The sequence below is a fragment of the Mus caroli genome, chromosome 5, assembly GCF_900094665.2.
Source record: "Mus caroli chromosome 5, CAROLI_EIJ_v1.1, whole genome shotgun sequence".
Taxonomy (NCBI): Eukaryota; Metazoa; Chordata; class Mammalia; order Rodentia; family Muridae; genus Mus; species Mus caroli.
The window spans coordinates 122,601,398-122,615,791 of NC_034574.1; the positions used below are offsets into that span (position 1 = coordinate 122,601,398).

The 14,394-nt window shown below is 45.2% G+C and overlaps 1 protein-coding gene across 1 annotated transcript in view; it reads left to right on the forward strand.

Moving 5' to 3' along the window:
- The window catches only part of Nipsnap2 (nipsnap homolog 2), a 38,546-nt gene that overhangs the window by 594 nt on the left and 23,558 nt on the right, over positions 1-14,394 (forward strand). The window lies entirely within an intron of this gene.

Genomic DNA, 14,394 nt, shown 5'->3' on the forward strand with positions numbered 1-14,394 from the left:
CCAAAAAAAAAAAAAAAAAAAAAAGTAGCCCACGGTGGCCAGCTGTAGATGGCGGAGTTCGCTGTCGAAACTTTTTCTTTTTTCCTGACCACCGCGGAGACAGTGCTCGGTGTGTCAACCTGTCACCTTGACATCCCCACGTTTAAAAAGCGAAAGGCCATCCGAATTTACCGACAGATTTGTTTTCCCTTCTTTCCTTCCTTTATATGCTTATTTGGTGTTTAAGCGGTTTGTAGGATTTATTTTCTTATGTGTATAAGTGTTTGCTTTCATGTGTGGCTAACACATAGGTGCCTGGGGCAGCCAGGAGAAGGTTTTGGATCCCCAACTACCCGGAGTTACAGAGGGTTGTGAGCCGCCATGTCGGGGCTGGGAATTGAATCTGAGTTCTCTTCTAGAGCAGCAAGTGTTCTTAACCCCTGAGCCATCTCTCCAAGCCCTATTTATGTATGTATGTGTGTATGTATGTATGTATTTTGAGACAAGATCTTGCTACATATATTCCTGGCTGGCCTTGAACTTTCAGCAAACCTTTTGCTTCAGACTCCAAAGTTCTGCAGTTGCAGGTGTGCAGTTGCAGGCCAGCCTTGGCTAATTGAAATATTCCTTTTTTTTTTTTTTAACCTCTGAGCTCTCTGCCACGTGTGTGTAATTGATTTTCTTCCACCATGTGGGTCTGGGAAATTGAATGTAGTTGATCAAACTTAGCAGCCAGTTTCTCTACTCCTTAAGCCATCTCACCAGCTCCAGAACTTGTCTTCAGATTTCTTTTGTTTGTGCGTATGTGTGGTTTTTACCTGCATATATGTATGTGCACCGTGTGCATGCCTGGGGCCTTCAGGGACCAGAAGAAAGTCTCTGATCCTCTGAAGTACAGTTACAGAAATGGTTGTGAGCCACCACTTGGGTGCTGGGATTGGAACTCTGCCCCTCTAGGAAAGGAACAGGTGGTCTTAGGCAGGGAGCCATCTCTCCAGCATTATGAGAGCACCATATAACATGGCTTGTCTGATTTAGTGGCAATCTTTAGAACTAGGGTGTGTATCTCACACAGACACACAGAGGACAAGAGACACATCTCGAGGGAAAAGTGTGTGAATGCTTTTGTTTCAGAACAGATGCAACTTGTAGATGCAAATTATTTAAATCATCTGTAATATGATTCCAAGTGGAATGAACCGACTTCTTACTTTCATATCTGTTGTTACTGAGCAAGCAGTCCGAGCCCCTAAAGTTTGTATTTTGCTCCTTGGGAAACAGGCAGCTGAACCCCAAGGTGCTCACTCAAGGCCTAATGCTCAAAGTCATGAAGCTGGTAGAGTTTTGGACCTACCAGGTACCGGTACTTGGAGCCAAATGCTCCCTACCCCTTGATTCCTTGAGGACACTCTCACCCTCCTCTCTCCCTTCCTGCCAATCCTCTCTGGGAGCTATTCAAAGAGGAGGAAGAAGAGGGAGTCCTGAGAAGTTTAGAACCTTGTAAAGTCTGAGGTGTAGGCTGTTCAAATGGAAAATCCAAATGTCTGGGCTATAGGCAACTGGTGGGGATTAGCATATAAGAATGTTGATTGAAGCCGGCGTGGTGGCGCACGCCTTTAATCCCAGCACTCGGGAGGCAGAGGCAGGCATATTTCTGAGTTCGAGGCCAGCCTGGTCTACAAAGTGAGTTCCAGGACAGCCAGGGCTACACAGAGAAACCCTGTCTCGAAAAAACCAAAAAAAGAAAAAAAAAAAAAAAGAATGTTGATAGATATCTGGATTTTATTATACTGTTTGTGTTTTTACTGAGGTTTTGTTTTTGGTGGTGGTGGTTTTGTTTTTCTGTGGGTTTTGGTTTGTTTGGGGGGTTAGAGGTTTTTTTGGGGGGAGGGGTTGGTTTTGGGAGAGATGGGAGTTTGAGAGACAGTATCAGGCTGTTAAGCCTGCCTCTGCCTCCCTAGTGCTGGGACTGAATGAAGGTGTATGCCACCACCAGGCTTGTTTTGGTGTGTGTGTTTTGTTTTAAAGCCACCGTGATGGATGAAATTGTTTTAAGGAGAGAAGGAGGCTAGTGAAGAAGCTGAGAAGCAGGGCCTAGTGTGTTTCAACATTTACAGGCTGTTGAATAGAGGAGAAGGAGCCAGCAAGGAAGACAGGGAAAGAGCAGCCAGAACCATCATTATGTGACAGGCGTCAGAGAGGGGATATTTATTGGACCGGTTAGCTATGCCTGATCCTGGCTAAAAGGTTAAGTAAGATGGCAGTAAATAAATAAATAAATAACAGATGTGCTCACAGGGATGTTGAGGTGACCTTGCAACATGAGTTTCAGATAGGAATCAGGTCTCTGTAGGCATCTCAGACGTGTGTATTCTAGTACTATGGGTCGAGATCCCCGGCCGGGGGTCACATCAGAAATCCTGCATATCAGCTATTTATATTATAAATCCAAAGAGTTAGTAAAATTCCACTTCTGGAGTAGCGATGTGATAATGTTATGGTTGGGAATCAGCACAGCATGAGGAACTGTAGTAAAGGGTCGCAGTGTTAGGAAGGTCAAGAACCACAGCTGTAGTCCATTTTATTTAGCTATGGATTGTATTAAGCCCAGAGTTCTCAGCTGCTTATTAGACAGTCGCCTAGAAAGGGTTTTAAGGTACAAAGGATTTTTTGATTGCTCTCTTCCCAGGGATGGACCATCTCCCATCGTCCAGGCCAGAAATCAGGCCTTTCCCAAGCCTGTGCTGCCTCTCTCCTAGCCTTCTAATCTGGTCGTCAGATCTGTCATCTTTGCTTCCCAGTATCTAGGCTCCACCATCTCTGTTCTCATCCCCCTTAACTGTCAGCAGCAATTGTATGGATTCCTTTGAAGACTGTGAACTTGATCCCATCATTGAAGGAAACAGATTAAAAAAAAAAAATTCTAAGAGGCCATTTTTCCATTATAAAAATCTCCCTTGGGGCTGGTGAAATGGCTCAGTGGGTAAGAGCACCCGACTGCTCTTCCGAGGGTCCAGAGTTCAAATCCCAGCAACCACATGGTGGCTCACAACCATCCGTAACAAGATCTGACTCTATCTTCTGGAGTGTCTGAAGACAGCTACAGTGTACTTACATATAATAAATAAATCTTTAAAAAAAAAAAATCTCCCTTAACCAACCTGTGCTGGCAGGAGAGGTGGCTTAGCAGTTAAGGGCGTGTATCTGAGTTTGTCTCCCATAGCACCCACATTACCCATATCACATACTCATACTCTCCTCTCCCATGCATATACACATAATTAAAAATGGAAATAAGTCTTTAAAAACTTGGCTATAGTCAGTACTTGGGAAAGTGAGGTGTGAAGGTTGTGAGTTAGAGGCTATCCTGGGCTACATAAAGAGACACCCACACACACAGCCCTGTCTCAACCACCCCCATACAGACTGGATCCTAATCCTTTCCTTCCATCTCCAACATCCCTCCCATGAAAAGCCATTTAGAAGACAACGCAGACGTGTAATAGAGCATGGATGTAGATATTTTAGAACAGCTGTGTTTCTTAGATATGATAATAGCATAGCGGATTTATCTTAGTTCTCTGGAGATACATGTTAAAGTATTCACTTATTGAGACAGTGTCTCACCCATTGTGCTGGCCAGCCTGGAACTCTCAGTGTAGACCAGGCTGGCCTTAAACTCAGAGATCTTCCTGAGTCTACCTCCTAAGTGCTGGAAGTAAAGATCTGACCACCACGGGAAGCATATGCTGAAGTGTTAAGTGGTATGTGTCTAGACAATTTCCAAATCGTCAGTTTTCTTTTAACTTACACAACACATTTTTATCTACTTGGAGTGTGTAAATTATTTCAACTTCTCTATGTTTGAAGCTTTTCTAAACAAGAAATGGGTGAGAGGGTCTCTGTAGCTGCTGTGCAGGAGTTAGGGTCACAGGAGTATTGCTTTAATATGAAACATCTCAGAATAGATCTGCCGCCCTCCCCTGCCCGTGCGTGCTTCCTCACTGCAATACTTACTCCTGGCTTTGTGACTAGCCCTCACAAACGCTGTCTCCAGCTGACAGACGCTTCCTCCCCTTCTCTGTCAGTGGTTCTCAGCCTGAGTCAAGACCCCTTTGGATTGCATATCAGATATTTACATTACGATTCATAACAGCAAAATTCCTGTTAGGAAGTAGCAAATGAAAATCATTTCATGGTTGGGGATCACCGCAACATGAGGGACTGTGTTAAAGTGGCAGCCTGAGGAAAGCTGAGAACCACTGAGCCACATCATTAGCTCAAGAGTTACTTCTTCCTGGCACCTCATCTCCCGGCCACCTGAGACCCTGCCTCATCCGGCCACCCTGTGCTCCTGCATCTTATCCCCCACCCCCTGGGCCTCTGTCCAGAGCTTATCTGGGGATGCATGTGATCCAGTTCCCCTGCTCTCGCCTGCAGGCTCAGCTCTGTGGGGTCAGGGCCGGGTTCATTCTCTGTATGTCCTTCTGCAGCTAGCCCAACCCCTAACACATACCATGATGCAGTTAGCAAATATTTGTGGGTCAAGTGGGTAGGTAAGGCCCCCTGTGCTCTTTCTGAACATTCAATCTTTTTCCCCTGCCTCCCTTTGCTGACTAAACCTTAGTGCTGTCTCACACCTGGTCAGCGCTGTTTTCCACCTCTTGGTTTTTGAGGCGGTTTTGGTCGGGGGTTGGGGAGTGTGTTTTGGGTTTTGTTTGTTTGTTTGTTTTGGTTTTTCGAGACGGTTTCTCTGTATAGCCCTGGCTGTCCTGGAACTCACTTTGTAGACCAGGCTGGCCTCGAACTCAGAAATCTGCCGGCCTCTGCCTCCCAAGTGCTGGGATTAAAGGCGTGCACCTTTTATTTTATTTTGTTTTATTGTTTCACTGCAGTTGGGTTTATGGTTTGTTTTATTTTGAGGCAGGGTTTCACAGTTTAGCCCTGGCTGGCCAGAAACTTGATATGTAGATCAGACTAGCCTCAAACACAGAGATCTGCCAGACTTTTTCTCTAGTCTTGGGGATGCACTCCCAGCCCCAGGGGTGTCTTTTGAAAGTATTGTTTCCCTTCATCTCTACATCCAACATCTGGACAGGAGACCATCCATCCTTTTTCCCATCCACCCAGAGGTTTCTTTCTTTGTTTTTTTTCTTTTTTAATATTTATTTATTTGTTTTGTTTTTTATTTTTATTTTTGTTTTTATTTATTATATGTAAGTACACTGTAGCTGTCTTCAGACACACTAGAAGAGGGAGTCAGATCTCATTAGGAATGGTTGTGAGCCACCATGTGGTTGCTGGGATTTGAACTCAGGACCTTCAGAAGAGCAGTCGGGTGCTCTTACCTGCTGAGCCATCTCACCAGCCCTAAAGATTTATTTATTATATGTAAGTACACTGTAGCTGTCTTCAGACACTCCAGAAGAAGGAGTCAGATCTTGTTAAGGTGGTTGCTGGGATTTGAACTCCTGACCTTCGGAAGAGCAGTCGGGTGCTCTTACCCACTGAGCCATCTCACCAGCCCTCTTTGTTTTTGAAAACAGGATTTCTCTGTGTCCCTGCCCATGGAACTCACTACGTAGACCAGGCTGATTTTGAACTCAGAGATCACCTGCCTCTGCCTCTCAATTGCTGGCATTAAAGGTGTGAGCCACCTCTCCTCGCTGAGTGTTTGGCTTTTGGTTTTGGGGGTTTGCTTTGTTTTTAAGGCTTCCTTCAATAAAAGGTTGGGCCAGTCATGGCAGGAGAGTCCAGGAACTGCACCCCCTGCCCTGGGGATTGGCCCAGTATTACCAGGCTGCTTTTCCTGCCTGTTTTGAAAATCTGCTGGCAGTATCCATGGCAGTGTAACACGCAGCAGCGTAGCGCCCCGCCCACGCTGACCTGGTACCACCCGCTTCTTCCCACTCCCGCCCTGCACACCTTACAGACGCATGCGTGCCGTCCGTTTCCCGACCCTGTGTACTTGTACATGTTGTTCTCTCTGGCTAGAATTAGCACCTGCCTTGTCCATCTGTCCTGCCCGGCCTCCAGCGCAGGGCTGCAGAGTCTCTCCTGGAGTCACTCTTGCTCCTCTTGAGGCCAAGCCGGTGATTCATTCCCCTGAGCTCTGGCAGTGTGTCCGCTCTGGGATCTGTGCTCATTCTGGCTGTTTTCCCCGGGAGATGGAACTGACTTAGCATCTGGTAGAACCTGATACCAACAGAGCCTAGCATACAATGCTTATTCTCAATTCCAGTGTTTGATAGAAAGTAGGGACCCTCCAAGCTGGATGTGTGTCAGTCTGTCTGTCCATCTGTGTCTCTGTATGTTTATGTGTATGTGTGTATATGTCTCTCTGTGTATATGTATGTGTTTCAGTGTGTCTGTGTCTCTGTGTTTACATGCATGTGTATGTGTGTATATGTCTATCTGTGTATATGTATGTGTTTCTGTGTGTCTGTGTCTCTGTGTCTCTGTTTATATGCATGTATGTGTCTATGTTTTGTGTGTGTGTGTTTCTCTGTGTGTATGTGTGTCTGTGCCTGTTTATATGGGTGTCTGTGTGTATATGTATGTGTCTGTGTGTTTATGTGTGTGTGTCTGTGTCTGCATGTGCCTGTCAGTAAGAACCCAGGCCTTGCCTGGATCCAATCTCTCTGGCAGCTGTTGGCATAGCTCTCTCCATATTTGGCTTAGACAGTGAGAGAGACTGGATGACGTGTCATCAAGTATCCTGTGCCCAGGACTGGGCATATCATATCGGCTTTTGTCAGCTGAAACCTGACACTCAAACAAGATTTCAGAGTTTGACCCTCAAAGCCAGGCTCGCAGGTTCGGCCAGAGATGTAGGTTTGGGAGATGGCCCTGATTAGTAGAAACATTTTGAATGTTGTTTGTTCTTTGAAACTTCTGAGCCCATTGTTTAGTCTCTCTGAGCTTGTCTGGGGTTGCAAGACCTCCCTTGCTGTGGTTTTGAGGCTCTAATGAAATGACCTAGGCAAATGACCTCAAGCAGCCCATGGGAAGAAATGTGTCTTTAATAACTGTTGGTATCCTTGAGTCCTAAGGAAGAAGAGAAAAGTGTCACTGTCCGCTCTATACTTAGTCTACAAATAATCCTTTCAGAGTCACAAATACATTCAGTGCAATAAAAATTAGTCATGTTTTGACGCTGTTACGCTTTCTTTAAAATAACTAAACGCAAAAGAAACTCTCTGAAGTAGTCTGCCGCTAATATATACATATATTGTAAAAAAAAAAAAAGGTATATTTTGATTTTCTTAATACCCTTGTTGACTTTTCTACAGTGAACATTTTTAAACTTGATTTAATAAAAATGTTAATTTTGGATATGCAGTTTTGTAAAAAAAAAAAAAAACCTTTTTCAGTTAAATGGTAATGACTTTATTTATGTTCAGTAATATAGACTCACAAGAAGCCATACATCTTAATGCCTTTTTTCTGTCGTTTCTTGAGCGCGATGTTTACTGTGTTCTCTAGCACTTTGAGTTGACATACAAGAGTAATTCTGGGAACACCTATATAATGAACTCTTTAAAAGGAGACTTCTGTCCACAGTTCTCTGCAATAACTTGGATATTTTTAAAGTTTTATTGAGCCAGTGTGTTCCTAAATCATCTTGGGATGAACAAACTTAAAGGGAGACTTGTACTAGCGATCATTTTGGAATCCTGTTTTGAAGTCTTGTGGATGAGTTCTATTAATATATTAGATTAATAGCTTTTTCATGAGAATTATCTTTTTTTTTTGCATTAGTAACTTCTTGAATATAGGAAAAACTTTTAACGTCTTCTTTTGTCAGTGGATTAAGAGCAAGGATTGACCTTACAGTTTAATTCAGGTGGCGGGGGGCGTGGGGTGGGGGACACACAACTCAGTAGTCTTGTTTTGTAGCTATCAGGATAAAGGAGAGCAGCTATAGCAACATGCTGATACATCAGTTTCACAGTTACCAGTTAGAAAAGCCACTTCTCCTTCTACTTAGTTTACTTTATGTCCATAAACACAGTGTTGATTGAGATGTATTATTTTTCAATTAAAATGGTTTTCTCCTAAAAAAAAAAAAATTAGTCACATTTGCACATGTATAGTGCATGCTTGTCTGCATTTTTTTTTTTTTTTTTTTTGGTTTTTCGAGACAGGGTTTCTCTGTAGCCCTGGCTGTCCTGGAACTCACTTTGTAGACCAGGCTGGCCTCGAACTCAGAAATCCACCTGCCTCTGCCTCCCAAGTGCTGGGATTAAAGGCGTGCGCCACCACACCTGGCTGCTTGTCTGCATTTTTGAAGGATACATTAAACACAACTGGAATAGGCCACAGTGGCACATACCTGAGCGTGAGCACTGTGGAGACAGAGACAGAGAGCTCAAGAGTTCGAAGCTAGTCTTAGCCACACAGTGAACTTCGGGTCATACTGGGTGTCATAAGACTGGATCTGAAAATAGACAACCAAACACACTGTAAAGTAACCTATAAATCTTGATGATGGGGAAGAAAATGAATTCACTGTTATTGCTTTGGTTGTAAGTGAAATTGCTATTGAAGTAATTTTCTTTTAAAGTTTTTGTTGTGCTTGGGTTGGTTGTGGTGGTGGTATATTGCTGAGACAGTCTCACGCTGTGGGCTAGCCTGGTGTGGAATTCACCATGTAAACCAGGCTAGCCACAAACTTGAAGTGGTTTCCTGGCTCAGCCCTAGCTTGGCATCCTTTTTTTTAATTTTGCTTTTGTTTATCTGTTTGTTTGAGTCAGGGTTTCTCTGTGTAGCCCTGACTGGCCTCGAACCCACAGAGATCCACCTGCCTCTGCCTCTGAGTGCTGGGATTAAAGTGTGCGCTGCCACAGCCCAGCCCATAATGTTTAAGGATTTATTTATTTATTTTATGTATGTGAGTTAGCTATATAGATGGTTGTGAGCCTTCATGTGGTTGTAACTTAAACACACACACACAAAAAAAAAGCCGGGTGTGGTGGCGCACGCCTTTAATCCCAGCACTCGGGAGGCAGAGGCAGGCAGATTTCAGAGTTCAAGGCCATCCTGGTCTACAAAGTGAGATCGAGGGCAGTCAGGGCTATACAGAGAAACCCTGTCTCGAAAAAAACAAAAAACAAACAAACAAACAAACAAAAAAACCCAAAACAACACAACCCCCCCCCACACACACACACACATTGACTTATTTATTTTTCATATATAGGTATTTTGACTGCATGTATGTCTATGTACCCTGTGTGTGCCAGGTGCCCTTGGGGGCCAGGAGATGGTATTGGCTTCCCAGAGATTAGTTACAAACAGTTGTGAGCTGCCATATGGGTACAGTGTGGTTTATCATATCCACTTGCCACTCTTCCCAAGCCCCACGGTCACATCCTCCCGCTGCATGCGTCTATTTATCCCTAGTCCCCTGGGTTCACTTAGTACTCCCCATATGCACATGGCTGTGGGCCATCCGCTAATGCTCGAGCAGCTCCCACCTGGAGCCAGCCTGAAGAAGAAACTGATGGGAGAGATGGCTCGTGGTGAGAGCCACTTGTTGCTCTTGTGGAAGACCCAGGATTGGTTCCTGGTACCGGAATGGTACTCACAACCACCCATAATTCTAGTTTCTGGAATCTGGTGCCCTCTTCTGAACCCTTTCAGGCACCAGGCACATACGTGGTACACATGCATACATGCAGGCAAAACATACACACACACACACACACACACACACACATGAGATAAATTTTAATCTTCAAAAAATTAAATAAAATTTAAAAAGAAAACTGACTCAGCTGGGTGTCGTGGGGCACACTTTTAATCCCAGCACTCAGGAGGCAGAGGCAGGCAGGTTTCTGAGTTTGAGGCCAGCCTGATCTACAGAGTGAGTTGCAGGACAGCCAGGGCTACACAGAGAAACCCTGTCTCCAAAAACAAAGCAAAGCAAAATCTGACTCTTCCTTCTCTAGCAGGCTTTGATCACCAGTAGCTCCTTGGCTAGTAGGTGAGGTTTTATGAGCCCCTCTATTTGCGTGTGTGCATGTGTACGTGTGTGTGTGCTCACATACAGACCCCAGATCAGGGCATCCAGTGCCCACTTGCATCACTCTCTTGCTCTCAGGCAGAGACCCTTCCTGAGCACAGGATTTACATCTGAGCTAGGATAGAAGCCAGCAAGCCCCAGCAGGCCTGTCTCCACTTCTCTCTGTGCTGGAGCCCTAGGCATATTTAGGGAATACCCAACTTGTGACTCGGATTCTGGGATCAAACTGCAGTCCTCATGATTACAGAGCGAGTCCCCTTAACCCCTGCAGCAGCATCTCTCCAGCCCCTCACTCATAGGCTTGCCATTTGCTGCATCAGAGTGTCAAACAAATGTCCAAAAGGTGCTATGCTCCAAGCTGGGTATGATGGGACACACCTATAATCTTAGCACTCCGGAGACTGAGGCGGGAGGATTGAGAGCTTGAGGCCGATCTGGGGGTGCACAGTAAGACACTGTCCATAAAACATTTTGTTCTAAAAATAGGCTCAGGCTGTTTTAGGCTGGCCTGAAACTTGCTATGTAGACTCAGGGTGCTTCAAACTTGGTAATCCTCCTGCCTCAGCCTCCCAAGCACTGGAATACTTGGTGTGTACATGTTGACTGGCCAAAACTATTAATATACGTAGGAAAAAGGCAGGCCCCTGTTGACCGGGACCAGGAGACCCGGGCGAGCAAGAGCTAGGCACCACTGATTTTTACCTGGTACTGGGCATAAAGCACAAGGCATAGCAGAGTCTAACGTAACTACCACGAAGTCTCCCTACAACTGGACCCTGACCGGGGCGGCCAGGAGTCAAGATGAGGTTTTCTCCCACCTCTCCATAGCCTGCAGTAAGTCTACTAAAACCAATACCAAAACTGGGATGTATGATAGAGCTAACACTTTGGAAAGCATCTAGAGTGGGCATTTCAGGTTGGTTGGTTGGTTTGTTGGTTTCAGACAGGGCTTGTCTGTTTCACCCTGGCTGTCCTGGAAATAGCTTTGTAGACCAGGCTGGCCCTGAACTCACAGAGATCTGTCTGCCTTTGCTCCTGAGTGCTGGGATTTAAAGCATGCGCCGCCGCCACCACCACCACCTGGCCAGACAGTCCATTTTTTTAAAAGATAAGCAAAGGCTGTGGAAAGAACGAGCTGCTCCTAAGCAGGCCAGTCTGCGAGGTCAGAGGCACAGGCAGGAAGGATGGATTCTGTATGCTGTGTCCAGTTCACAGGGGAACCAGGAGGGGGGCGGATGACCATTAAACAAGCTGCTGGTGCCAGAGGTCCCACCCAAGAGTGCTTTCACTGAGAGTCCTGCATAAAGGTGGACGAGAGGCCAAGGGCTCAGGGAGGGACTAAAAGCAGCACACTGTAGGGGTCCACTGATAAAATCTCACTTAGAGCAGACGAGGGGGGGGGGGATAGGATCAGCAAAAGACTGGCAGTAGGATACCAAGCATCCCAGGAGAAGGGGAAATGGTCCTTCACAAGTCTGCCAGCTTTTCCTGGTGCGAGCATAGGCTTGGTGCAGTCAAGATTTGATTACTCCCGTCATCTAAGCCACAGTTTCTCACCCCACCCCCCTTGCCAACATGACTGTCTCTGTCTTGCTTTCATCAAGGCAGCCATTGAAACAGGCGCCTCATCTGAGTCGCTTCAAGACACCTGCCAACCAGCTGTCTTCCCAATCATGGTCTCCTCTGGGTCTGAATAATCTATTGTCGTCTGAAGACTAGGGGAGACAAGCATTCAGACTACTTCAGACACAGTTATGAGACTTGTATATAATCAAATAAACAAAACATTAGAAAAAAATGCTTTTAAAAATTATGTAAATGAGTGATTGCCTGCTTGTATGCCTGTGTACCACTTGCAGGCCTGGTGCCCATGAAGGCCAAAAGAGGGCCTCAGAGCCCCTAAAGCTGGAGTTACAGAAGGCTGTAAGCTGTCGTGTGGGTGCTAGACATTGAACCCTGAATCTCTGGAAGAACAGCCAGTGCTCTTAACCACTGAACCATCTATCTCTTCTCTAACTCAAATTCAACAACAACAAAAATCTGTGTCTAAAACACTTAAAGCCAGATGTAATGGTGCACACCTTTAATCCTAGCATTCAAGAGGCAGAGGCTGGTGGATCTCTGAGTTGAGTTTAAAGGCAGCCTGGTCTACACAGCAAGTTCCAGGCCACACCCAGAACAACATAGTGAGACCATGTCTCATAGAACAACAAAACTAAGTTGTGCATAGTACTAGGAGGTACACACCTGTTGTGGAGTGCCACAAATTTGAAGCCAGCCTGTTCTATATAAGGAAACCCAGGGTATCCAAAGATGCATAATCAGACTGTCTTTGAAAAAAAAGTTATTGCCGGGCAGTGGGGGCGCACACCTTTAGTCCCAGCACTTGGGAGGCAGAGGCAGGCAGATTTCTGAGTTCAAGGCCAGCCTGGTCTACAGAGTGAGTTCCAGGACAGCAAGGGCTACACAGAGAAACCCTGTCTCAAAAACAAAAAAAAGTTATACAAATTAAATTTTAAAAAAATTTTTATTTATAGGAGTACACACCAGAAGAGGTCATCAGAGCCCATTACAGATGGTTGTGAGCCACCATGTGGTTGCTGGGACTTGAACTCAGAACCTTTGAAAGAGCAGACAGTGCTCTTAACCGCTGAGCCATCTCTCCAGTCCAATTTTTAAGTTTTTTTATTTGTTTGTTTGTTTGTTTGTTTTTCGAGACAGGGTTTCTCTAATTTTTAAGTTTTTATCAAAATAAAATGTGTTATCATTCATTTAGAGATTCTTCAAAATAAGTTTAAAATTTTTTATTTAAAAAAATGGAAAAAAAAAGAAACAAAATAAAACGAACAAAAAACAAACAAAGAAAAAGAAAAAAACAATGGATTGATGATAGAAACAAGCACTATATGACTCTGAGAAAAAAAGAGTCTGTGTAGCCCAGGCTGGCCTCAACCATTCTGTTTCCCAGCCTCAGCCTCTGGAGGGTTGAGATAACTAAGATTCGATGCTTACCATTTTTAGTGATGTTGCTGTGCATATGTGTGTATGTACATAGGAGCATAGAGACCAGAGCTATTAGGTCCCCTGGAGCTGCCTAGTGTGGATGCTGGGAATTGAACTCTGGTCCTCTTAGAGTACATACTCTCAACCATGGAGCTGTATCTGCAGACCTCAGAAACAACTCTTTAAGCCTTCTCCATATTCCAGATGCTATTCTAGGGCTTTTAGGTGTGTTATCTGGAAGAATGCACGTGTTCACACTCAAACCTGTACAAGAGTGGGGCCAGCAGGGCTGGTGAGATGGCTCAGTGGGTAAGAGCACCCGACCGCTCTTCCGAAGGTCCGGAGTTCAAATCCCAGCAACTACATGGTGGCTCACAACCATCCGTAATGAGATCTGACTCCCTCTTCTGGAGTGTCTGAAGATAGCTACAGTGTACTTAAAATAAAATAAAAATAAATAAATAAAAAAGTGGGGCCAGCAAAATGGCTGAATGGGTAAAAGAACTTGCTACACAGTTCTGATGACCTGAGTTCAGTCATCAAAACTTACCTAAAAAGGCCAGCTGTATGCCAGGAAGTCGTGGAGCACACCTTTATTCCCAGCACTTCGGAGGCAGAGGCAGTCGGATCTTTGTGAGTTCCAGGCCAGCCTGGTCTACAAAGCTGCACCCACCTGTAATCCCAGTGCACCTATATTGAGACGGGAGAATTGCCTCAGACACTTGAGGGCCAGTTAGCCTGGAGTATAATGCAGCGTATCAGAAACAAGAGATCCTGGTCAACAAGATGAAAAGAAAGAACTCCTAAAAGCTGTGCTGACCTCCACAAGGGTCCTGTGGCACGTGCACACACACTCCTCTACACTCACAGACACCAACAGAGTAATAAATTTTAAAGTACAAAGTAGGCTGACAAGACACCCAAAGAGTAAAGTGTCCCATCACCATGTCTGACAACCTGAGTTTGACCCTCAGGCCCTCCACAGTGGAAGGAGAGAACTGACCTCTTACATGCATCCACACAAACAAGTATAGTAAAAGAGAAAGCACAAAATCGAGGAAGAGTCGGTGCAGAATTAGTTATGTGGGACAGACTCCTGTCCTTGTGAAAGTGACATTAACCCATAACAAAGGAGCTTTGACCTGTGGTAAAGCAAAATGGAACAGTAGCCTGCTCTTCTTGTTTTGGTTTTCAGGACAGAGTTTCTCTGTGTAGCCCTGGCTGTCCTGGAACTCCCTCTATAGACCAGGCTGGCCTCGAACTTGGAGATCTGCCTGCCTCTGCCTCTGGAGCATCCCTCACGTTCTCTTTTTAAAAAGAGTTAGGCCGGGCGGTGGTGGCGCACTCCTTTAATCCCAGCACTTGGGAGGCAGAGGCAGGCGGAT